This window comes from Neovison vison, chromosome X, assembly GCF_020171115.1.
Source record: "Neovison vison isolate M4711 chromosome X, ASM_NN_V1, whole genome shotgun sequence".
Taxonomy (NCBI): Eukaryota; Metazoa; Chordata; class Mammalia; order Carnivora; family Mustelidae; genus Neogale; species Neogale vison.
Window position 1 is genome coordinate 18,609,812 of NC_058105.1, and position 27,264 is coordinate 18,637,075.

Genomic DNA, 27,264 nt, shown 5'->3' on the forward strand with positions numbered 1-27,264 from the left:
AAGGATCACATGATTTAATATTATTAAAATGTTCGTATTGCCTGAAGTTATTTACAGATTCAGTGCAATTCCTATCAAAATCCTAATGACATTTTTTTACAGAAATAGAAAGAGCAATCCCAAAATTCATATGGAAACACAAAACACCATCAATAGCCAAAGCAATCTTGAGCAAGAAGAATAAATCTAGAGACATCACGTTACCTAATTTCAAAACATATTACCCCCATGTATGCAGTAAATTGATCTTCAACAAAGGTGCCAAGAATAGACAATGGGAAGGAGAGTGTCTTCAATAAATGGTGCTGGGGAAATGGGATATTCACATGCAAAAAAATAAAATTGGACCCTTATACGTAACAATCAACTCAAAATGGATTCGATATTTAAATGTAAGACCTGAAATTGTAAAACTAGAAGATAACAGAGGAAAACCTTCTTGACATTGGTCTTGGCAATGATTTCTTGACTATGATATCGAAAGCATAAGCAGCAAAAGCCAAAATAGACAAATGGGACTACATTCAGCCAAAAAGCTTCTGGACAACAAAGGAAACAACAGAGTGAAAAGGCAACCTACAGAATAGGAGAAAGTATTTGCAAGCCCTATATCTGATAAGAAGTTAACATCCCAAATATATAAGGAACTCCTACAGCTAATTACCAAAAGAAAACAAAACCAAAACAAATAACCTGATTAAAAATGGGCAAAGGACCTGAATAGACGTTTCTCTGAAGAAGACATGCAAATGGCCAACAGTTACATGAAAAATGCTCATCGCTAATAATTAGAAAAACACTAATCAAAGCATCAATGAGATATCACCTCACAACTGTTAAAATGGTTATTATAAAAAAGATGAGAACAATGTTGGTGAGGGTGTAGAAAAATCAGAACACTTGTACACTGTTGGTGGGAATGTAAATTGGTGCAGATGCTATGGGAGACTATATATAGGTTCCTCAAAAAGCTAAAAATAGAACTACCATATGACCCAGCAATCCCACTTCTGGGCATTTATTAAAAAGAATCAAAATCAAGTTCTCAAAGTGATATCTGCATCCCCATGTTTATTGTAGTATTATTCACAATGGCCATAATTTGGAAACCAACCTAAATATCCATTGATAGATGAATGGATAATGAAGATATAGTATACACATATAATGGAATTTTATTCCACCTTAAATGAAGAAGGAAATCCTGATGTGTGATACTAAATAGATAAACCTAGAGGACCTCATGCTAAATGATAGGTACTGTTTCAAAATTAATCAAATTTCTAGAGGAAAACACTGGATATGTGTCAGGTTCATTTCTTTCCTTTTCTCTTTTTACTGGGTCTTGGCCCCTCAAATCTTCCCCTAACACCACAAAAGCTGTTTTTCCTATGTCCTCCAGCAGTGACCCTCTGCCAAGCCAAAGCCCAGATTCTCAATCTCTTGCTCTGTGCCCAGAGTTTGCAAATGTCCCCTGGGGGGCAGGGGGACTCTTCTTTCAGTGGCTCAACCCTCTTTGAAATCTTGGCCCTTCCGATGATGATTGCTTTAGCAGCTTCCAGTGTTTTTACACACATACATACCCAGATTTTTTAGCTGTTCTTGGCAAGACTGAAAGCAGGAGCTCGCTGAGAGATTTAAATGGAGAACTAACATGACCAACCTTGCACTTCATCAAGGTCGCTCTGGAGGCAGTGTGGAGGATGGCGGACTAGTTTGGTAGGACTGCCATAACAAAGTATCAGTCTGACTAGGTGGCTGAAACAACAAAAATTAATTTTCTCACAGTGGAGGAGGATAGAAGTCCAAAATCAAAATGTGCTTTCTTCTGAAGCCTCTCTCCTTGGTTTGTAGATGACCATCTTCTCCTTTTGTCTTCAGGTTGTCTTCCCTCTGTATTACCTGTGTCCAAATTTCCTCTTCTTATGAGGACACCAGTTACAAATTAGATTAGTTTTCACCCTAATGACCTTATTTTAACTGAATTACTTCTTTAAAGAACTTATATCCAAATAACAGTCACATTCTGAATTACTGGGGTTTAGGACTTCAACCTACAAATTTTCTTTGGTGAGGGGATACAATTCAGTGAATAACAGATGGCTTGTAGGGCAGCAAAAGTGGAACCAGGGAGGCGGGTGAGAAAGCTATTCCAATAATCCAGGAGAGAGAGAGAGAGAGAGAAAGAGATTTTGTTACGCTAGACCAAGTAATAAGTAATGGCAGAGGGGCTGGAGCTTTAGGAGAGAGTCAGAAGATGGACTAGATAGGATCTGGTCATTAAGAATAGGATATGTTAAGATATGGAGGGAAGAGTCAGGGATGATACCCAATTTTTTTAATTATGTTTAGTTAGCCAGCATATAGTATATCATACTATACATTATAGTGTTTAATGACCCATCAGATGTGTCTAACACTCAGTGCTCATCCCAACACACACCCTCCTTAATACCCATCACCTGGTCACCACAGGCCCCACACCCCTCCCTTCTGTAACTCTCGGTTTGTTTCCTAGAGCCCAGAGTCGCTCATGGTTTGTCTCCCTCTCTGATTTCTCCCCCTTTCCCTGTGGTCCTCCACGCTATTCCTTATCTTCCACATATGAGTGAAAGCATGTGATAATTATCTTTCTCTGCTTGACTTACTTCACTTTTCTAATTCAAGTATGGAGTAGAGAATATAGACATAACACAGATCAGGAAGAGTTGTCCTCTGAGATGCAGGCATAACCTCATTTCCCTCCTGCATTCTGTGATAAAGCTTAAAGCCTGGGACACTGCTCCTCGAGTGAGCTCCCCTCTGTCCTTATCTGAACACCATAGCTCATAATACTCTGGGTCTGTTCTGGTCCCCATCCTGACCCATCGCCTGCAATCCTGGAATGCTCAGACCTGTGCCACTGTGAGGGGGCTAGAGAGCTAGCCTCAGTTCGTGGTAGCCTGGGCTCTTCTCTCCATGGCCAGTTGGTTGCCACCTTCTTTATTTCATGGCACCGGTCTGCTACTTGTTCTCCTCTATTCCAAGGATCCCTCGTGGGAGACCTCTTGGTGCTGATCACTTGCCTGAACACATGCCTGTGTTTGCTTTACACCTCATCTCGATGGACGGATCCAGCTCTTCCATCTGCCACCGTCCAGTTGTGAGAATATTGCAAAACCTTGTTATTGACTCGCAGTGGCTGGCATGCCAACCTCAGAGAATGATAGCAGTGACCTGAACTAGTCCAGAAATGCTCAGGTCCTCCTTCTCAGGCTCCTCTGTCCATGTGGAGAAGATGCCCTTCTTAAAGAATGTGAGACAGGGAGACTAAGCTAACATCTCAGGTCAGGCAAAGAACAACTGAGTAATGAGGCCGGAGTGACACAGCTCAAAGAGAGCAGGGACTCGACTGGGAGCGTTCTGACCAGGACTGCATTTCTTTATCCTGTCCTGCTACATTTTTTTGGTAGCTTATCTAGAGGTCATAAACATACTTGTGGCTTGCCCATTACCCAAGCCGGCCACCTTCCTACACTATCACTCTTTAGCTGGTTTTGTCAGCTAAAGACCCTCCCTAGTCTAGCCTCAAACCACTTCGCAACTCAAAACACCTTTCCCCTACATGGGAAATCAAATTAGCATGTGTTAGAAACTGCCACTTTCCTACCACTGCCTGTTCTCTTGCTTTATTTCTTTTAGTAACATACATCCCTGAAAACATTTTTTAAAAGATTTTATTTGTTAATTTGACCCAGAGTTTGAGAGAGAGCATAAGTAAGCAGAGCGGCAGGCAGAGGGAGAGGGAGAAGCAGATTCCCCACTGAGTAGGGACCACATGTGAAGCTTGATCCCAGGACCCTGGGATCATGATCTGAGCCCAAGGCAGACGCTTAACCAACTGAGCCACCCAGTCGTCTCCCTGAAAACATTTTTTAAGATTTTATTTTTAAGAAATCTTTACACCCAACATGGAGTTTGAACTCACAACCCCGAGATCAAGAGTCACATGCTCCACTGACTAAGCCAGCCAGGCACCCCTTTGGATCCCTGAGATCTAGCAGTAAACCTGGATCCTCAAAATAAAAACTCAACCTCCATTGCAGCTATGTGTGGCCATATAACTAAATATGCATTTTGAAATAATGCCTGCAACCTTTGAACCTTTTCTTAAAAGGAAATGGCTTACAGCAACTTCTTTCAAGACATGTCTCCAAAGGCAAAGAAAACCAAAGTGAAAATGAACTTTTGGGACTTCATCAAGACCAAAAGCTTCTGCACAGCAAAGGAAACAGTGAACAAAACAAAGGGGCAACCCGCGGAATGGAAGAAGATATTCGCAAATGACAGTACAGAAAAAGGGCTGATATCCAAGATCTATAAAGAGCTCCTCAAATCAACACACACAAAACAAATAATCATGTCAAAAAATGGGCAGAAGACATGAACAGACACTTCTCCAATGAAGACATACAAATGACCAACAGACACATGAAAAAATGTTCATCATCACTAGCCATCAGGGAGATTCAAATCAAAACCACATTGAGATATCACCTTACACCAGTTAGAATGGCCAAAATTAGCAAGACAGGAAACAACAAGTGTTGGAGAGGATGTGGAGAAAGGGGAACCCTCTTACACTGTTGGTAGGAATGCAAGTTGGTGCAGCCTCTTTGGAAAACAGTGTGGAGATTCCTTAAGAATCTCCAGGCACCCTCCGTCTTCACACAAGCTTCACAGAGAGGCCTGCCTGAGGAAATGCAGCCGCTAGTGGGGTGAAGACTAACCCACCCAGATTCCCCAAACTGGGCCAAACAGTGGGGGCCTGGGCATTCCCAGCAACCACTGCTTGAAGAACTTTGGAGCTTAAGTCCTCGTCTCTCATCGAGTTCGCCTCCCAAGCGCGGCCCCTCCTGATGTTCCCACAGCGGGGAGACTTCCCAGGCTCTAGGCTAGGCCGGGCGGCTTCTCTTGAGGTGCTGATTGGGACAGCGCTCAGGACTGCATCCGACTTACCAGGTATCTGGTTGGAGGCGATCAGAGAGGCCCTGACAGGGCAGACCCTGTCTGTGGTTTGGGGTTCCTTGCCGGGAAGGCTGATGAACTTTCGGTGAAGACTGCTGCATTGGCATGTCGGGTTGCTTGGGGATCAAAGGGCAGCGAGGGTGCCTTTCCTCACGTGTTTCTGTCAGTACACATGATCCCAAATGCCTGTCTTCTGCCTTGAGGGTTAGGCCGTGGGAGCTGCTCGGCTCTGGGAATCTGAGAGCACAGAGGGGTTGGAAAGAAAAGAATCAGGGGGCAGCACAGGTTGGCGTAGAAATCCTGGAGGGGCTGGGGCAGGCTCAGAGCTAGGTCAGTGGCCAAGTGAGTCTTTCGAGGGCAGTGGCGAGGGGGCCACAGAAAATTCACGTGGAAGCCCCACGGTGGCCGAATACATACAGAGGCCGGGATCACTGGCAGCCAGTTCTGGATCTTTGAGTTGCTCCATCTTTATTCATATATTAGCTGGATGACCTTGACCTCATGGGACTCAGATAGAATGACCTGGCTGAAAGTACTTTATAAAAGCAACACAGATGTTTGGTTTTATTGCATGACTCTACTGGAGAACATAGTGGAAGCTCCACACTACAAGGTATGTCACCTACTCACCCGTCCATATAACCAGACCCCACCCCGGTCAGGACTTGTGCTAACGTCTGTTTACCTTTTTGTGAAATTATTCCTTGCTTTGCACTGCTCTAATCTCCTCTTTTAAAATGCACACCCCAAACTCCAGGACACTCCTCTTCAAGGATGGCCCCTTAAGTGCCTGGGATCTCAGTGTGAAAGAGGTTTTTGGATCTTTCCTCTCTGATTATAGCCAGGACGAAACCACAGGAGATCTGCGGGCAGAGCGTTCAGAAAAGGGAGGTGAAAATAACCTGCTGTCCTTATGTTTAACCCCCACTGATTCTTTTTCAAATAAATCATTACTTTTGTCTAAGTATTATATGCTGATTTACAGTGGTACATCACTGTGTCTAAACCCGGCTTATGCTACCAAAAAGAAAAAAAAAGCAAGACCTCCTTCTCTTTGTCCTCCCTCCCCACCACCTGGCCTATCTTACTTTCAATTTTTTAACTCTTTTTTCCTGATATTTACTTCCATGCTGCTCAATAACATGCATGCATTGTTGTCTTTGGATTCATTATTATTAATCTGTTGGAATCTCACTACGGTATAGGAGGATTCAGTTTCCTTACAGACCCCCTCACCCCCATTCTCCCAGTAGCTGTATCATAATCTAAAGTTTAATTAATTAATCTAAAATCTAAACCTTTGTTAGGGTTACATGAATAGCATTCACTGATGAGCCGAGATGAATACTATGATCACATCTCCTTCCTTGTACAATTTCTATTCTTTCAGTAGTTAATGATTACAGTCCCGCTTTGCATAGTTTATCTGGACCTGTAGCCAAGTCTTTCCACACCTTCCAACAGTCTTGTAAAATGCCTCGCAGTCCATGGTCCACGCAGTTACGTGAGCAAAGCTTTTGCATTCTCTCTCAGACTTGTGATTGTTGTTTGGTTTGGGTTGGGTTTTGAGGCCTTGTCTCGGTACAAAGGACCCTCCTAGAGCCCTCAGGCGTGCTCCAATGTTCTGGGCATGCTGAACAGTTGTCATCCTGTCAATTCCTGTCACCTCTCCCCTGGATGGAATCCCTGTTTTCTGAACCTCTTTCTTGGTTTATGTCCTTGTTTTGGTTGAGTATCACTTCCTGAGTAAGGGTGCCTTATAGGTCACATTTTTGAGACTTTGCCGAGGGGAGAAGGCTTAGTTGAAAGGAATCATTTGCTCAGAATATTGAAGGCATTACTCCATTGCGTACAATGTTGCTGTTGAGAAGCCCACTACTTTGTATGTGACTTATCTAATTTGCTCTCAGGAAGGGTTCAGGTTCTTCAATTTACTCCTCATGTTCTGGAATCTCACAATATTCTTGTGCCAAGTTCTAGGTGGGCCCTTTAAATCTGAAAACTTGTATCTTTTGGAGCCGGGAAAACAATTTTGCATTAGTTCATTGATCATTTTCTCCCGCCATTTTCAGTTTTCTTTCTGGAAATGCTTTTAAAGTTTTCTTTTATAAAAAAACTTTTAGTTATTTTTGAGAGAGAGAGAGAAAGAGAGCGAGCATGGGCACATGGAGTTCGTGCATGCACAAGTGGGGGAGGGGCAGAGGGAAAGGGAGAGAGAATCCTAAGCAAGCTCCACACTCAACAAGGAACCCGAACCGGGGCGTGCGCTCTCTGAGATCATGACTTAAGCAGAAATCAAGAGTCAGACACTTAATGGCCTGAACCCTCCCAAGCGCCCCTCTTTCTGGAAATGCTTATTAGTTTGATGATGGATAGGTTGGATTGTTCTACTTTTCTTTCATTTCATATTGTCCACCAAAATTTAAGCTATATAAATATGGGATTTTTGTCAGTTTGTTGTTGTGGATGATGATGATGATGATGTAAAGATACATTCCAAGAGCCTAGAACAGTAACTGGCACATTGTAAACACTCGAGCAATTTCAGTAAATGGAAATAAATCTTTTTGTTGAACTTTCTGTGTGATTGTTTAAACTTCATCTTCAAACCTGTTCGCTAACTTTTTTATACCATGTTTTTAATTTTCAAATGCTCATTCTTTGATTAGTCTTTCTCTTACATAATCATGTTCCTGTTTTAGTGATAAAATATCTCTTATTTCTTTGAGGATATACATTATTGTTTTGTGGACATTTTCTTCCACTCTTTAAAATGTCTCAATCCCTTTTTTCTTTGTATCGGTCTCTCTCTTCCAAGGTGAAGCTTCCTTCCCAGTGACTGGTGACCTTTGCCTAGCCATTCCTGTTTAAGAGTGAAGAATTTAAAAAAACACATTAGAATCTGTGCTGACCAAGTGGGGCTTAGTAGTGTGTGGGCAGAACTTCAGGCCTGCAATTTCTAAGTGTTTCTAGAGTCCTCTAAGTTTGTTGATATTCCTTCCAAACCCTTAAGTCTTCTTTTAGCATTTCTTTGTATCTCCAGCCGATGTTGCCGCCACACTGTTCCTAAGCTCTTCTGACTACATCATTATTGGCTGCCATTCCATTTTCCTTTAAATAAAAAATGCTTATGGCTGGGGCACCTAGGTGGCTTAGTCAGCTGAGCCTCTCATTATTTTTTTTTAAGATTTTATTTATTTATTTGACAGACAGAGATCACAAATAGGCAGAGAGGCAGGCAGAGAGAGAGAGGGGAAAGCAGGCGCTCCACTGAGCAGAGAGCCTGATTTGGGGCTTGATCCCAGGATCCGGAGATCATGACCTGAGCCTAAGGCAGAGGCTTTAACCCACTGAGCCACCCAGGTGCCCTGGCCTCTCATTCTTGATTTTGGCTCAGGTCATGATCTCCGGATCATAGGACCGAGCCCCATTCAGGCTCTGTGATCAGCAGGGAGTCTGCTTGAGATTCTTTCTCTCTAAAAATAAATAAATAAATAAATCTTTACAGTAAATGAAAATATAAATAAATAAATAGATACGTTTATGACCATTTGCTGAGCATACTTAACACAGAATGTTACATTAGTTTCTGGTATACAGATAGTGATTCAACTGCTCTATATGCGATGTTCTATTCATCACAAGGGCAACTGCCATCTGTCACCCTGTGACACTATTATAATATCTTTGACTATATTCCCCAAGCTGTGCCTTTTTTTCCCGTGCTGTATTCATTCCATAACTGCCATTCCAATTTCTTTTACCCTTTCCATCTCTCGGCCCCTGCGGCCACATTTTCCTTCTCTTTCCACCTCAGAGTTTACTGAGCACCTGCTGTCAGGTACTGTGCTAAGTGCATGGCGCTACAGATACAAAAATGAATAAGACAAACGTCCCTTCTTTCAAGGCCCTCGTGATCTAGGGAAGGAGGCCACCGTGCATTGAGATGACATCAATATGTTGTCTTCCCTGCCATTATAAAGAAATATATAGGGTGGTATGTGAGCCCAGAAGAGGGGCTCAGGAAAGCCTTCCCAAAAGCAGGGTGTTTGAGCTGAACGTTAAAGGGTGCTGTCTTAGTGTTCTATGAAGGCTGTAACAAGTCACAACACATGTATTGGCTTAACACAACAACCACTTATTATCACCCAGCTTTGTAAGTTAGAAGTCTGGGTACAGTGTGGCTTGGCTGCTTCCTAGGCTTTGAGTCTCATAAGGTCAACACCAAGGTGTCAGCAACTGTATTCCTTTCTGGGGCTCTGGAAGTGCATCCACTTCCAAGCTCATGCAGGTTGCCGGTCAAATTTAGCTTCTTGTAATTGTGGAACCTAGGTCTTCATTTCCTTGCGGACTATCAGCCAAAGGCCAGTTTTTGCTTCTAGAAGCCGCCCTCATTCCTTGTCATGGTTTCCGTGAGGCCTCCCTCGGGCAAAACTGAGTTTGTCTTCCATTCCAAATCTCTCTGACTTCTTTTGCCACATCTCTCTGACTCCAGCTGGAGAAAGTTCTCTGCTTTCAAGGGCTTGGGTGATTGGATTGGGCCCACCCAGATAATCCAGGATCATCTTCCATGTTTTGGGGAGTGTAACCGTAATGACATCTGCATAGTTCCTTTTACCACATAGTCACAGGTCCCAGGGATGAGGACTCAGATATCTTGGGGGGAGCCATTCTGCCCACAGTAATTTTATTCAGGAAAAAATGAGGGAAAGAGTGCTCCGGGCAGAGGCCCCGAGAGGTGAGAAAACAACTGATTTCAGGAAGCCACAGGCAGTTCAATATACACCGGCACTTGCATCAAAATTAGGTTGGAGAGAGAGGCAGGAGCCAGATAATCATGGCGCTTCACAATTCCAACTCTCCTGTTCTCCTCCGGGTCTTTGCCCCCCTGAGTCTTTCAGAAACACTGTATCAGAATGAACTGAATGTTTCATTTCAAGTCTTCCATATTGCCAGCTGAAACTCACTCTTCTCCCCCTCTGAATTCATCCTGGCTGATCCTCGCTTCCATCTTTCCTTCCAGTCATCTCGCTGCTCACTGTACTGGCAAGGGAGAATCTTCGCAACTGGTGCATTTGCCATCTGGACAGCCATATGCAATCCTATAAATCCCGGTCTAATTTTCCCACAACACTACTTCCGTCATGTCACTACACTGCTCAGTGGATCCTGATGGCACTTCTTGGCCTGCGGAACCCACACCAAATTCTTAAGCTGGCATTGCCAAGTCTGAGCCTACCCTGCCAGGCCAGCATTCTCACACACCCTATCCCAGGCAGCCTGGCCTCTGCTTTGCCTTCTGCCTACCATATTCACTCCCTCGTGCTTTTGCTCTTTTTTGCTTCCCCTCTTTTTCTATCAGAATGTCTCATTCCCTCTCCCTTCTGTGCATCCCAAACATGCCTAGCCTTTGAGACACGGCATAAATTGCACAATCTTCATGAAACTTTCCCCAAGACAGGAGCTACTGCTAATCCTTTGTTTCTCTTCCCAACTTCCTGTAGCTCCTGAGGAGAATTTGGAACAGGCAGCATGTCACTAAGTTGAGGGCATGTCACTCTTCATCACAACCGTTCTTCGACTTTTGTGATGCCATGGCATCTTTCCAAGGGTTTCAGAAGCTACTTGTGGACAGGCCTTATGTCTCATTAGATTTGGGATAGAATCCTTCTCAGCCTTTATCCAAACATCAGACATTTTGTATACAGATTCGAGAAAGGAGAAAATGCACATGTATCTCTGTTCCATCTCTAAATTAAATGGTCATCTAAATCAAAACCCGGGGAGAGAAGATTTCCCATAATACCATTTTTCAGAGAGGATTATGAAATCTTTATCTCTGGCATCAGAAATTTTTTACAAAGTTTCTCTTCATATTTAAATAGTTCTATGTCAATGAATGTGTGTCCTTATTCTTGCTTTCCCCCACGGGCCATTATTTTGTCACTTGGCCAAACATGTGGATGATTTATTGCCACTTAATCTAATTCCTGCATAGTTTTTCACCAGGCAATGAGGGGAGGAGAGAACTCCTCTTTGGAGAATCTGCCAGACTTTGCCCTAAGACATTTTGCAAATAAGATGCTGGATTTATTGCAAAATTCATTCCAATAAACAAAAGTGTATAGTAAATTCAGTTCCAAATCACAGAGTCCATAAGGTTCTCACTAGAGGGCTTTGGGAACTCAAAAACCCAAATCTTTCTTTCAATTCTAAGCAGAAAACTATTACTGGAAGTGCCGACAGTTGATAACTTGGAGACATATGGTCCTATTCTCTTTTTCCAAAATGAGAATGGTGGGCTTAGCAGTAAATTGATAGTGTAAGTAAATCTAGCACTTGAAAGAATTTAATTAAATTTCCCCCATCTTCAGTGTAAACACCAGACAGGATCTATCCTCTGGTAAGGAGAGGTAATGGAATTCCCCTATGGCAAATGGCTATTGCACTAGACTAGCTCCTGTTGAAAAGGCAGGAATGATGCTCGTGCTAGATAGCCTGTAGTCAACAGCAGATAAAGACTCTCCAATTTTGAGAGGGAAATATATCACAAAAGAACACTAACATGTCAGCTTCTTAGGAGCACCAAGCATTCATTCCTGTGAGCTCAAATACAATAGCTAATAGATTCCACAGCAAAATGAAAAGGAACCATTCTCACCAGTCCGGTAACCAACGTTGCAAGTGTAGCCACAGAGTGCGGTGGTGGGTCGGGAAGAGGAGGAAATGGAAACATGGAAGGTGTAGACTTGAGTTGAAAATATTCCGGAATCATACTAATAGTTAGGAAGCTAACAACTGCTTTGGAGTTCTAGAAACCTAAAAGGCTCGTTGAATTTTTGATGACTATTTTTTTTTTCTAGGAAGAAAAATCAGTTAACCCAGAAAGCCTTTCGCCAACCCAGATGACTATGCGGTAGATAGTAGCACAACCCCCAAATCCAGTTGGGCCACTCAGCACCACGTTTTTTGCATGGAAAATGCTGGTAAAACAAAGTCGGAAACAAAACTTTCTTGCAAATGTGGACGCTTCCAACTTTATGTAGGTAGGACTTAAAACTGTTTTATGAAACAGAGGGAATACAGATTAAAGAGTGGTTCATACCTTCCATCTGCCAGGAATGTCTTTGCCTTCTTCCCTCCTTGCCTCCTGTCTGCTTGAAGGAGTCCTCTTTCTCTAGAACCCAAGGGTCACTTCTTCCATGAAATTTCCCAGATTTCACCCCCCACGCCCCTGGAGTTAGCCACTGTTTCCATTGTGCTACCCCTACTGGAACCGGTCTAGATGTCCACCATTACACCAGAAAGTTCTTATCACGTCTTTGCTTGTTTGTTTCTCTTCTCTAAAGTATAGGCTTATTGAAAGTAGGCACGAGCATTTATAACTCCCAGAGTATCTGTCACCTTTAGCTTGGGAACCAGTACAGAGTAGTCGCTCCATATGTGTTTGCCAGGTGAAAAATGCTTTAAGTGCAAGGAGTAAAGCAACGGCAATGCCAAACCCGTGTGCCTAAACACAATCGTTGCACCATTTTAATCATCTTATTGATCAATCCCAGCCATCACCTAGCTCATTTATTTGCAGAAATGTAAGAGTGATGTTTACCTCTACTTTAGTGCTTACGAATATCTTCCCCACATTCCTCATTTTTAAAAACGTATTCTTTCTCTAATGGACTACCAATTTCTTGAGGGCAGGTGGATGTTTCTTTTGTGCATTGTATACAATGGGCATGCAATAAACACTTGTTAATTCCTTACTTTGTGCCTATCTCTTTATAGTTGACAAGGCTCTTCACAGTAACCCAGTGAGATAAGCAAAGCATTATTCACTTCATCCCTTCACTTGTTTTAATTAAGGAAGCTGATGATCAGAATCCACCTTCCAGTAGTGAGCAAGCCTCAGAGCTAAAAGGCCTCTTGCTTCTTACACTGAGACCTTTTGCTCTGCCTTCTTCCTGTTTGGAAGCTTCTCTCTGCAGGTATTGCCTCTTTCAAAAAAAAATTTTTTTTTTTATTTTAGAGAGAGAGAGAGAGTGAGCCCTCACGAGTGGCAGGGGCAACAGGGAAGAGGGAGAAAGAATCCAAAGCAGACTCCAAGCTCAGCGTGGAGCCCAAGACAGGCCTCAATCTCACAACCTGGAGACCCTAACGTGAGCGGAAACCAAGAGTCGGATGCTTAATGGACTGAGCTAACCATGCACGCCAGGTGTAACCTTTTTGGAACATTGTCCTCATTGGCTTCATTGATGTAAAGCACTTAATTGAATGGGTTTGGGAATTTGGGGGGATTTGAGGTGTTTTGTTTTACTAACTGCAGCTTCTATTAGCTTGCAATATAACATAAAGGAAGCCTAGCACACTTTTCTATATCTTTTTGGTGAAGCAGCTACAATATCCATTATAAGAAAGCTTCTCGGGGGCGCCTGGGTGGCTCAGTGGGTTAAAGCCTCTGCCTTCGGCTCAGGTCATGATCCCAGGGTCCTACGATCGGGCCCCACATTGGGTTTTATGCTCAGCAGGAGCCTGCTTCCCCCCCCCTCTGCCTACTATGGTCTCTGTCTGTCAAATAAATAAAGATATTTAAAAAAAAAAAAAAGAAAACTTCTCAACTCAAAATTGAACATTACATTTTTTTTACTCTTTTAAAATGAGATATAATTGACATGTAACAGTATATTCATTTCAGGTGTGCAACATAATGATTCAATATTTGTATATATTGCGAAATATCATTAAATGTTTTGACAGTGAGTAGTAGCAGCTGCCAGGCTTAATTGTCAAAAGGATATCTTTCAAGGCGGCCTTTAGTAATGTTTGACTGTCTTTTGTTTTCTGGACCTAGAACAAAGAATGTAATCTTTCTCTGGAGTCAGCCCAGAACCTAAATCAACTTACATCAAAATCCACATTGGCTTAGTGGTCAGTCAATCACACAATCGATGTAAAAAAGCAGTACTGTGCAATTTATACCACGCATTATATTTCTTCAGTGTCCATTCAAGTACATTTAAGTATTTGACTGTCCATCGAGGCTGAGAGGAGAGGTGAGGTAACCATTTTTATCCCCAGGCAAAAGATAAGAAAACAGTCCAAAATGATTAATTACCTAGGGTTGGATAGTTACTAATTCCATGGCTGTGAAAAAATTTGAGAAGCCTGGAGTCTATTTACAAGAATTTTTAGGGGCATCTGGGTGGATCTTGACTAAGTGTCTGACTCTTGATTTTGGCTCAGGTCACGATCTCAAGGTCACAAGATCGAGCCCCGCAATGGGCTCCACGCCCAGCTGCTTCAGATTCTCTCCCCATCTCCTTCTTTTCTGCTCCTCCCCCTCCTGCTTGTGATCTCTCTTCATCCCTCGCTCTCTCAAATAAATTAATTAAATAAATGAAAGAAATTTTATCAGCAACCACGGTGGATGTGCACTGTGAGTCAAAAAACCTGAAGCCCAGTCAAACCAACCGCCTACACCACAAAAGAGGGGAGACCCTTTTGTAGCTAACTGGCATATCAGAAAGGGCTTTGGTTGAGGGAGAAGTATCAAATAAATGAAACTTCAACTTTATTACATTAGTCTCTGGCAGGCAGGCATGGAAGGAGTGATGTGCTGGTTCAAATGGTGCGGCAACACCAAAAAAGAGAAAGTAAATTGTACTAACGTTTCGTACATTGTTCACCATGCAGGAACTTCTCAAACACACTACAGAAAAGGCTTTTTTTGGGATCCTTGGCAAACTTGAAGGAAGATCCTGATTTGTATTGATATGCCACTTGACTTTTCTGAACCACCGTTTTTTTCATCTATAAAATAAGGGAAATGATTCCCACCTATAGAGGGTCGTGCGCAAGTTAGCCAACTCAGCCTCTAGCGTGCATTGCACAGAGGACGGGCCGTTCAGGAGTGAACTGAAAGGAGTTACTTGTCCCAAAAATGTAATGACAATGAGCAGTTGGGTATAACTGTTGGGGCACCTGGGTGGCTCAGTGGGTTAAGAGTCTGACTCTTGATCTCAGCTCAGGTCTTGATCTCAGGGTTGGGAGTTCAAGCCTCCATGCCGGGTGGGGAGCCTCCTTAAAAAATACATATACGTAGGTATCTATGAATAACATAGCTGATATTTCTAACTAAACAAAGAGTGAAATCTTAAGTATGCCAGAAAAGTGTTATTGTCTTTCAAAGTGTGCCCCTTGGGAGAATATCCACTTATTCTTGTGATGCTCAAACTACTTCTAGGAATGAGAACTGCCTTCTGAGTCAATTACAGGGCCCTCAAGAAAATTAATCTCATTTCTTAATTGTCACACTTCATTCTTTTTAAGATTTATTTATTTGAGAGAGCACACATGTGTTAGAGGATGAGCAGAGGGAGAAGAATCTTCCAGCAGACTCCCCACCAAGCACGGAGCCGGAAGTGGGGGCTCAATCCCTCCACCTATGAGATCATGACCCAAGCCGAAACCAAGAGTCAGATGCTCAACTGACTGAGCCACCCAGGTGCCCCATACTTCATTTTCAACTCAGAATGTATGGCCAAGCTGTATCACTTGTCTTATTCATGTAACTTGCCTCTAAGTGGCACGTGGCTATTCCCAAAGCCGCCGTCTATTCTCCAATGACCAGGGTCTATTCTAACTGAGTAAATGTGGACATGTGCCACAGGCTATGAAAGCAGTTATCAAGTGTCTTCAAAAGAATATTTCAAGGATATTATTTAAAAGAGACTACACACATGTGTAAATTCTGGCTTATTTCTTTTTCACTGTTACCGCTTCATATGAGCAAACATCGTAACCTGGTTTTGTTGTTGGAATGGTGTCACTGTCCCTAGTAAGCTCTGTCTTGACCTCAGTCCTTGGGGCTTTCTTAAGTCCTGGAGGCAAGTGTTTTCTAAATGTTCATGGAACCGTTCTACTCCTTACTTTGAGCTTTAAGAACATGGACAGTGTCCCACACAAACCTGGCCCCCACAAAGAACCCAGCAGAGTGCCTCACGCTGATTAGAATCATAGACTCATAGGCTGCTCGAGCCAAAGAGAGCTTTAGAGATTGAAACTCAGAGATGGGAAGTGAGGAACCCAGGTTGCATACTTAGTCTGCTGTAGCCAGCACACCCGATTTGAATGAATAAACCAAGTTCTCCTAGTTGCTTATTATCTGAATGAACTGGAATATCTCATACAGGTTGGCACTCTTGTTTCTATAACCTCCTCGGACCCCTGATTTGCTGTCACAAATATGTTATATTTTGGTATAAAGGTACCAGCCTAAAACCCGGCCACTCATTTCCTAGCATGATACTTTTATTGATGTATGGGCAAAAGTTGGCAGAATCTCTGTTATAATCTCTGGTACTCAGTGTCCAATACTTAACTAAAAAACTTATTATTTATAAGAATACAAAAACCTAATCTCACTTCCTTCAAAGAATAACATCAGTAGATATTAATGACATATTTGTTTGGATCCATATAAGCAGATTGAACACTAATCATGTAGTTCGTTTGCCTTCAGCTCAAATAGAACAGTAAGTAAATATTGTCTAGTTAGCAGTAACACCCAAAATATGACATTGTGTTCAACCTCAATGTTGGTTTAAATGATGCGATTATGTGATGTGATTATACTATGATTCTATTAGGCAAAAGTTCAAACAGACGAACTAAATTTTAATATTTAATAAACTGCTGCACTAAAGTACAAATTAGCTTGTTGTTTGGGATCACCTTTCAATCCATAAAAATATCATTTCTAAATGATAAAACTATCGACTGCCACAGATCTTCCACACCCTTTTTCTCTTAACTCTTGGAAATAGGCTGTGGTTTAGTAAGGAAGAGCCTTTGGAGATCATCAGTTCCAAGCAGTGACTCTGAATTGGATTCCCCACCTGGAGCTAAAAGGCTAAGTCTCCTGGTTTTCTCTATATTGTTCTCTTACCTGCTCTCATCTTGCTGACCCCAAGGAAAATTCCATGAGTGCATGAAAATAAAAGTCCCTTTTATAATGTAAACATTTCAGTCCTTCTTAAAATGTCCCTTTTATAAAGTAAACAAATCGCTGGAGGAATTGGATCCTGGGAATTCATTTTGGGAAGACAGACACTGATTAAAAATGAACTTGTAGGGGCGCCTGGGTGGTTCGGTGGGTTAAGCCGCTGCCTTCAGCTCAGGTCATGATCCCAGGGTCCTGGGTTCAAGCCCCACATTGGGCTCTGCTCAGCAGGGAGCCTGCTTCCTCCTTCCTCTCTCTCTGCCTGCCTCTCTGCCTACCTGTGATCTCTGTCAAATAAATAAATAAAATCTTTTTTAAAAAAAATGAACTTGTAGATATTCAGACCTGGCCATTAATGACCCGGAAGGGTCCCACGACAGAGGCATTTAAATGGAAAGACAAAACAAAACGGGGTACAAAGCGGTGTGTACAGTGTAATAATATATACAGATATGACTTGCTTTTCGAAAGGTAGCATCACGTCACTTCACTTTTATGGAAGACATAAGTTGATGGCTGTTTTTGCTAACTGAAAGAAATCTGCAGCAGATTTTCACTTTTAGGGGAAAAGGAGGAAAGCAAGGAGAGGGTTGAGTGTTGGGTTTGGAGTGAGCTCTTAGAGAGGCAGCTGGCACCCTGGGGAGCAGAGAGAGAGGGACCTCGTGTCCCCTGTCCTGCAACTACCCTCAGCATCTCAGCCTCCAGTCACCAGGGCTTCCAACCGTGTGTGCTTTATCTTGGTTTGTTTTGTCCATCCGTTAGCAAGACGCCTACTAAGGTACCAGAAAAACCTAAGAGAGGTGGTATTTTTGGATCTGGGAATGCTCAAAATTTTTTCCATATAATGAATGGCAATTGCTTCTAAGCTTTCTGCCATTTCAGCTTACCAAAGGCTTCATAGGGATGTTCTACTTTTGGATAGTGGGGGAAACCTGTATATCTTATATGGGGTACAGTTGATATGGTGTGATAAGAATGGTACTTTCCGGGGCACCTGTGTGGCTCAGTGTTTAAGCGTCTGCCTTTGGCTTGGATCGTGGTTCCCGGTTTGAGACCCGCATGGGACTCCCTGCTCGGTGGGAAGCCCGCTTCTTCCTCTCCCCGTCGCCCTGGTTGTGTTCCCTTTCTTGTTGTGTAGCTCTCTGTAAAATAAACAAATAAATTCTCTAAAAAAAAAAAAAAGTCTAATCATGAGAAAAACATCAGGCCGATCCCACTGAGGGACATTCTACAAATACCTGGCCAGCACTCCTCGAAACTGCCGATGTCAACAAAAACAGAGAAAGTGTGAGAAAATGTCACAGCTAAGCAGAGCCTAAAAAATATGACAACTAAATGTAATGTGATAACTAATAGATGAGACCTCAGATGGACAGCAAAAGGCATTACGTAATAGCTAAGGAAATCTGAATAAAGTATGGATTCCCATTACTATTAATGAAGCAATATTGATTAATTCATTATAACAAATGTACCATACTAACATAAGATGTTAATCGTAGGGGGAACTGCCTGTGGGTCATATGGGAACTCTGTACTAACTTCACAATTTTTCTGTAAATCTCAATCAAAGGTAAAATAAAAGTTTATTGAAAAATACGTAACTGTAGTAAACTCTGTGTAGTAGGATTTTAGGTAAACTTTAAGTTCTTCCTTTTCACAGTTTATAGTTTTCTACAATTTACGTGTATTGCATTAGTAATAAGGAAAAAATTTATTTGTAAAAGTATGTGAATGTGTTTTTATTCATCATAATAACATCTGCATACATTTATTTTTTCAAGATTTTATTTAGTTATTCGACACACATTGAGAGAGAGCATAAGCAGGGGATAGTGGCAGAGGGAGAGGGAGAAGCAGGCTCCCTGCTGAGCAGGGAGTCTGGGGCAGGGCTCGTCCTGGGATCATGACCTGAGCCAAAAGCAGACACTGAACCAACTGAGCTGCGCAGTGTCGCACAACAGCATACATTTAAAACACCTTATATATGTACCAGATCTACTTACTGCATGGGATGCTTGCTGTTTACATTGATTTGCAAGCCCTTAAATGATCCACGGCCTGTAGTTTGGAAATTTTTATTTTAACCTTAGATGAATCTGGAACTCTGTGCTTAGTCCAGTCTTTCCTGATCACTGTGGAAGGAGGCTGAACTTCCAGGCTGTCTGAAAACTTTTTGGAATCCCCCTTTTTACTCTCTGCTATCTTTTCCTAAGCCAGATGCACTCCCAATCAATGTCATTCATTAATGAAAGAAGAGGACAAGAGGTGGGGAAAACGAGTCATACTGTCCCTGTAAATTATGAATAGTGGAACTCAGTTCACACTCAAAAGACATTTTCCTAATCTTACTATGAAATGTTCACCTTTTCTGACACCCAAAAATGTCCTAAAAAGATTTACTTTTCAGGATGCTGGTGTGGTTAAGCATCTGCCTTCTGCTCAGGTCATGATTCCAGGGTTCTGGAATCAAGTTCCGCTCCGGCTCCTTGCTTAGCGGGGAGCCTGCTTCTCCCCCTGCCTGCTGCTCCCCCTGCTTGTGCTCACTCTCTTTCTCTCTCTCTGACAAACGAATTTTTAAAAACTTTTAAAAATTCACTTTTCAAACTAAATTCTCCTTATTTACATATATTTAATTTTAGTTTGCAAATTTACGTAAAAGATAGAGAAGGCGAAAACAAAAGGTTTTATTTCCTATTAGGTAGCTGGCACACCATTTTTTAAAAAATTTATTTATTTGACAGACAGATCACAAGTAGGCAGAGAGGCAGGCAGAGCGGGGGGGGGGGAAGTAGGCTCCCCAACGAGTAGAGAGCCTGATGCGGGGCTCGATCCCAGGACCCTGGGATTATGACCTGAGCCAAAGGCAGAGGCTTTAACCCACTGAGCCACCCAGGCGCCCCGGCCCACCATTTTTGATGAATACAAGTTTCCTACCTTCCCTTCTTCTTTGTCATCAAGTCCATAGCTCTTGTATTTTTTATACAACTTCACTTGCCCTCAGATGTCATCTTACATGTCCAAAAATTCATCCTCCCAAAACATGGCTTGCAGCATCAGAGGTGCTGGAGGGAGGAGCATAAACAAAGGATAAATCTCATCTTAATGCATTAAAACTTTTTATGTAATACTTCCTAGGTGCTGCAGATGCAGGGCCTGGCACGTAGTACCGGTGAGTAAATATTTGCTGAATTTAATGAACAAGGTTCCTGTCATCGGGGAGTTTACACAATAGTGGCACAAACAGACAATCAAAATCCAGTGTGTAAGTACAGTGTTCTACGGGAGCACAGCGGAGGGGGTGCCTTACCTTCCCTGAAGCACGCCAGGATGGCAGCCTGAAAGGGAAGGCATTTAAGCTAAAGTCTAGGTGGAAGAATTTGGCAGAGGGCAAACTACAGAGGCAAAAATGCTCATGGTATAATTAAGGAATTATTTATACAGAGAGGGAGCTCCTGCTGAGAATTCACAAGTGAAAAATGTTTTAAAGTCAGCTTGGAGCCAAAGTAAGGAGATCCTTAAATGCCCAGTTGAAAAGTGCGTACTTCATCTTGGAGGCAATGATGCACCAGAGCTTTCATGTTTGAGCGTGGCATGGACTGATGTCTACAAAGGAGTTTTCCAGAGGAGTATTCTAGAACTCTTGGGCTGACCTGAATGTTAAGGGTGGAGAGGGGAATTAGGAGGCAGTCATATTGTGAGGTTATGTGGACCTGAACTAAGATAATGAGACTGAGAATGGGAAGAAGTGGTGACCAATGGATGCAGGAAAGAGTCATAAGGGAGAATTCAGTAGAATTTGGTGGCCTGACCAAGTGCTTCATTGTTTCATTTGACTTGCCTTGGTTCTTAAACCAGCCCTTGCATCAGAACCCCCTGGTGGGCTTATTAAAACCCAGATTACTAGGCCCAACCACTGAATTTCTGGTTCAGTAGATCTTTGATGGGACCCAAGACTGTATTTCTAACAAGTTCCCAGGTGATACCAATGCTACTGCTCTGGGGACCAAACTCTGGAAGCACTGGAGTCTGGACTATGCTATATCCTTACCAGAAAATAGACCATTAGAATCGTAGTTTGGTCTTCTCAACACGTGGTGGTGGAACAACTAGTTACCCACATGCAAAAGACGTTGGGCTTGATCCCAGGACCCTGGGATTATGGCCTGAACTGAAGGCTGATGCTTAACCAACTGAGCCGCCGAGGCACTGCATGTATGTGGTTTTTAAAGCAATGTCTATAGCCAACGTGGGCTCCAACTCATGACCCAGAGATCAAGTCACATGCTCTACCGACTGAACCAGCCAGGTGCCCTTCTTTGTTTTTTCTTTAAATCTCCAACACTTACCCTTCTTATGTTTTCTATCACAGTAAATGGTACCACTGTCCACCAGTTATGAAAAATAGAACTTCGGGTATCATCCTCAACTCCTTCTTCGTTCCAGCTCCCTATAACCAAACAACTACCATCCTGCCAATTCTACCTCCTTAGTATTTCTTATATTTGTCCCATTTTATGCTTTCTCTAAAACATAATCGATGAGATTGGAGAAACATTTGTGTGACATCTCATTCCTAAACTCTGTAATCACCTCCAAAATGGTTTATAAGTCTGTAACCCTTCCTTCATGCTTCCACCAGTGCCATGAAGCAAGTCTGTTTAAAGCAACTCTGACTTGATCTTTCCGCTGATTTCGGTGACTCCCTATCAAGAAAAGCGCAAACTCATATGCAGAGAATAGAAGGTCTTCTGTAATCTTATCTCTGCTGTGATATCTGTCATTTTGATCTGCATTTCCCTGATGACTGATGATGCTGAACATCTTTCCATGTGCTTATTGGCCATTTGTATATCTTCTTTGGAGAAACGTCTATTTAGATCCTTTTCCCATTTTAAATTGGGTTATTGGTCTTTTTATTATTGAGTTGTAAGTGTTCTTTATATATTCTAGATGCAAATTTCTTTTTTTTTAATTTTTAAATTTTTAAATAAGCATATAATTTATTTTTATCCCTAGGGGTACAGGTCTGTGAATTGCCAGGTTTACACACTTCACAGCACTCACCACAGCACACACAAAACCCAATGTCCATAACCCCACAACCCTCTACCGACCCCCCTCCCCTCAGCAACCCTCAGTTTGTTCTGCGAGATTAAGAGTCTCTTATGGTTTGTCTCCCTCCCAATCCCATCTTGTTTCATTTATTCTTTTCCTACCCCCTTAACCCCCCACATTGCATCTCCACTTCCTCATATCAGGGAGATCATATGATAGTTGTCTTTCTCCAATTGACTTATTTCGCTAAGCATGATACCCTCTAGTTCCACCCACATCATTGCAAATGGCAAGATTTCATTTCTTTTGATGGCTGCATAGTATTCCATTGTGTATATATACCACATCTTCTTTATCCATTCATCTGTTGATGGACATCTAGGTTCTTTCCATAGTTTGGCTATTGTGGACATTGCTGCTATAAACATTCGGGTGCACATGCCCCTTCGGATCACTACGTTTGTATCTTTAGGGTAAATACCCAGTAGTGAAATTGCTGGATCCTAGGGTAGCTCTCTTTTCAACTTTTTGAGGAACCTCCATGCTGTTTTCCAGAGTGGCTGCACCAGCTTGCATTCCCACCAACAGTGTAGGAGGGTTCCCCTTTCTCCGTAGATGCAAATTTCTTAACAGACCTGTGATTGGCGAATATGATCTCTCCTTCTCTGGGTTGTCTTTTACTTTCTTGATAGTGTCTTTGGAAGCACAGAAGTTTTTAAGTTTGACTAAGTTAAATGTATCCACTTCTTATTTGGTTGCTTGTGCTTTTGGTGTCATATCTAAGAGTTCTTGGCCAAATCCAATGTCATGGAGATTTACCTTCTATTTTCTTCTAAGAATTTTATATGTTTAGGTCTTAGATTTAGGTCTTTGACCCATTTTCAGTATATATATATATATATATATATATATATACATATATATATGTGTGTGTATATATATATATAGAGAGAGAGAATATATACTGAATGAAATTTGACCCATACCTCAGATATATAATCTATATATATAGATTATATATATAGCTCACTACAGAGTCTGCTTCTCCCTCTGCCCCTCCCCCAACTTATGCACGCTCTATCAAATAAATAAAATCTTAAAAAAACACAAGGATATGCTGAATCTCAAATATAGTAACTTTGAGATGCCCTTATGATCAGCAAACTCCCTGGGCTCTCTAAGTGATCCCTTGAGTTAATTTTGCTCATCTTGTCGGGGGGGGGGAGAACATTCACTGAGTTAAGTAGCCCAAGTGCTGCCATCAGCTTGAAAATTAGATTTCTCCTTGTAAAATGATTTATTATTCTGACTTTTAGGGAACTGGTTCACAGTAGTGGGCTCACCCCTCTACCCTCACCTTCAAACTTCTAATCCCTCAGCTTTCCACATGACACAAAACAGAGCTCCAGACCATTCAAAGCTGGAGGTCAAACTACTCCTTGAGTCTGGGTGATCTCCCCAAGGCGCCCACTTTGAGCAGCAGCAACCCACCCTCTCACCCACTGACTCTGTTCAAGCAACAAGAAAGTGTGTGGGGTCTTCTTTGTTTAAATCCAGGAAGTGGATTTTGCTTTTATTGTTTTAAAAATTTTGAAAATAAGAATAAAGAATCAAAAGGGGAGGGAATGTTTTTAGCTTAATCTTTTGCTGCCACCTAGTGCTAGACTTCAGTGTATTCAGCGAGCTGTTCCAGATTAAAAAATTGACAGGATTTATGCACTGCTACAGTTTCAAAAGAGACAGTAACAGTGATCTATTTTAGCGAACAATATCTATCTTGATTAATTTTTCACATTATTTCTCACATTTTTCAAGATTTTATTTTTAAGTAATCTCTACACCCTACGTGGGGCTTGAACTCGCAACACTGAGGTCGAGTCCCCTGCTCCACCGACTGAGCCAGCGGAGTGGTCTAGTACTCCTATTTAAATACCAGCCTTTGGGGCACCTGGGTGGCTCAGTGGGTTAAACCGCTGCCTTTGGCTCAGGTCATGATCTCAGGGTCCTGGGATCGAGCCCCGCATCGGGCTCTCTGCTAAGCAGGGAGTCTGCTTCCTCCTCTCTCTCTGCCCGCCTCTCTGCCTGCTTGTCATCTCTCTCTGTCAAATAAATAAATAAAATTTAAAAAAAAATACCAGCCTTTACCAGCATTCAGACACCAGTCCTTTGAAATGGCTGAGAATTCAATTTTAAGGCAATTCCTTTCTAGCCTCAACTTTGGTTACCGGCTGGGGGAATTCCTGAGAACACATGGAGGTCCAGGTAGGTCAGAGGATCACTTTCAGTAAGCTGTGAAGTACTTGGGATAAATTCCCCTTGGAAGCTGAGTCACATGGGACTGGAGTCTATAGTGTTCTCATAACCATACTTTACAACTTTGGAAGAATCTTCAATTTCACATTAAGCATTCACACACAATAGCTAAAATTTAGCCTGGCATGTGATTATCACAAATTACCATTTATAAAGAAGAATAAAATAGTAAATGGAGGAGGGGAAGAATGACTTTTTTCCCCAGCTTTATCGAGTTGTAATTGACATATGACGTTGTGTAAGTGTGAAGTGTACAATGTGATGATTTCATACGTGTGTATTTTGGGAAGTGATTACCACAATAAGTTAGTTAATGCCCCCTTCACCTCACATAGTTACCTTATTTGTTTGTGTGTGTGCGTGTGAGTGTGTGTGGTGAGAACTTTTAAGACCTACTCTCTTCGCAACTGTCAAGGTTACGATACGGTACTGTGAACTATAGTCACTCTTCTGTACATGACATCCCCAGAACTTAATCATCCTCTAACCGGAAGTTTAACTCCTCCACCCATCTCCCCCAACCCTGTGCCCCTGCCAACCACCAGTCTGGTCTCTGTTTCTATGCGTTTGGGTTCTTCCTGTTTTTTTCAGATACCACATATACGTGATACCACACCATATTTGTTTTTCTCTGTCTGACTTATTTCACTTAGCATGAGGTCCTCTAGCTTCAAGCATATTGTCGCCAACGGCAGAATTTCCTTTTTTGAATGGCTGAATGATATCTTATATCTATCTCCATGTCTCGGCTATCGTAAATAATGTAGCAGTGAGCATGGGGGTACAAATACTTCTTCAAGATAGTGACACAAATTTCCTTTGGATATAAACCCAGAAGCTGGATTGTAGAATCAATTGGTAGTTCTATTTTAAATTTTTTGAGGAGCCTCCATGCTGGGCTATGCCAGTTTCCGTTCCCAACAACAGTGCACTTGTCATCCCTTGTCGTTTTGCTAATGGCCAAAGAATGACTTCTGATGGTCTGCAGTAATTTGGAGAAAGCAGGCATATTTGCATACACATCATTAAAAACAGGGTTTCAACTACTGTGTGGTAATAAATCCCGTGGGCAGGAGAAGCATTCAAGAGGATGACATTTGTGTTTGGAAGTGCCAGAGATGCAGAGGCCAAGTAAGAAATTAAAAATGTAAGGTTTGTGAAGATGAAAGTTCCAGTTCTCTGCTTGGATCAGTATCTGGAGCTGTGTGATCTTAGGAAAGTTACTTACCTTCCCTGAGCCTAGTTTCCTCCTCTCTACACTAGGGATGATGATACTAGTACTTGCCGTGAGTTACTGAAGTGTTCCACCAACTTCCTGACAGCTAGCAAGCTCCCAGTGAATAATAACTGCTCTTTGTAATAATAGAATTAAAGATAATTGAGCTTACCCCTTGCCTCCTCCCATAGAGTTAAATACGGTTCCAGGGGCAAGAGAAGGAGGTTCCCTGTCATAAATGCTCCAAGGCATTTTGGAAGGTGATCGTGACAACCTCAGCTTCAGCAGCAGGTGCAACAGATCCAAGGTCAAGGGGTTCCTGGTGGGTCATGGAGGCCTGTTGTTGGAGAGGATATGAAATCAGTTGGAACAACCAGACTTGCTCAAGGTTAGAGAAACAGGAGAACAAAGCCCAAATTCTTTAACACTGTCTCATCGCCCATCACTGCTTTATACTCCAGAGAAACAGAACTGCTTGCTGTGAAACAAGGTGGCAAACATCCCCGGGGCTCCAGGCTTGGACTGACCTGAGTCTGAACTCAAGCTCAGACACTGATAAGCTGTGCCACTTTGTAAAAATTACCTAACTGCTCTGAGCCTTACTCCCTTCGTTGTACAACTGGGCTCGGGTCGTGGTCCTGGGGTTCTGGGATGGAGCCCTGTGTTGGGCTCCCTGCTCAGTGGGGAGTCTGCTTCTCCCTCTGCCTACCCCTCCCTGTGCTCATGCACTCTCTCTCTCTCTCTCAAATAAATAAAATCTTTTCAATAAAATGGTATGTGTAAACCACAATGCCTGTCATAGAGTCAGCCACCTATAAATCATTAGTATACCATGAAATCCTCCCGCTTGCCACTACATCAAATATGGCCTTGATATTTGAACTGGCTTGGTAGTTTCGAATGAATTGTCATAATCTGAGAAGTGTGTCTTCCCCATCTTTAGTTTTCTAAAGTTCAAACCTGACCATAACCACCATTTATTAAACACATACCATATACCAGACATTTAGGCACTTTTTCTTAATCTTTGCAACACCTAAATAAGGCAGATGCTCTTTCCCCCTTTACACATGACAAAAGGGAGACTCAGAGAAGGTTAAGTAACTTTCCCCAGGTCCTACAAGCAGTATGGTCAATATTTGAATCTGGGCCTGGGTGCTGGATCCACTACTTTTGCTCGGTGTCATACAGCCCGACCTTTACGCAATCACGTTCTGTGACTTCCTACAGCCTGCAGGGGAAAGGTCAAGCCCCTCAACTTACCATACAAGGATTTTCTTTATCTGGCTCTAGCCCCTACTGACCCCTCTGACCTCCTTACCTATAGCCCAATCGCCTCCTCAAAAAAAAAAACAAAAAACCTTCTCTGATGCCCTTCCTGGGTCTCCCAGAGTACCCTGGCCATATCTCTATCGTGACACTTGTCACACTGTAATGCAAATAATTTAATTCGATGAACTCTTCGAAAGGCCATGAACTCCTTAAGACACCGTGTCTTACCTGTCTTCCTATTCCCACTATGCGGCAAAGTGCTTGGCACAGAGTAGGAGTTTAATCAATGGGGCGCTGAATGAGTAAATACATGAATGAGTGGATAAACTGGTGAATACTGAGCAGGGAAGGCCCAAATATGAAGTCCCACCACTTTTTAGGACAGTGATGCTTAAGGTAGGGT

General features: G+C 42.4%; 1 long non-coding RNA gene across 1 annotated transcript in view; it reads right to left on the reverse strand.

The window, feature by feature from the left end:
• LOC122896432 overlaps nt 1-27,264 on the reverse strand; it is a 46,545-nt gene that overhangs the window by 14,239 nt on the left and 5,042 nt on the right. The window contains exon 2 of the long non-coding RNA XR_006382411.1: nt 25,762-25,926. This is a non-coding gene — a long non-coding RNA (uncharacterized LOC122896432). The remainder of the gene's footprint in view (nt 1-25,761; nt 25,927-27,264) is intronic.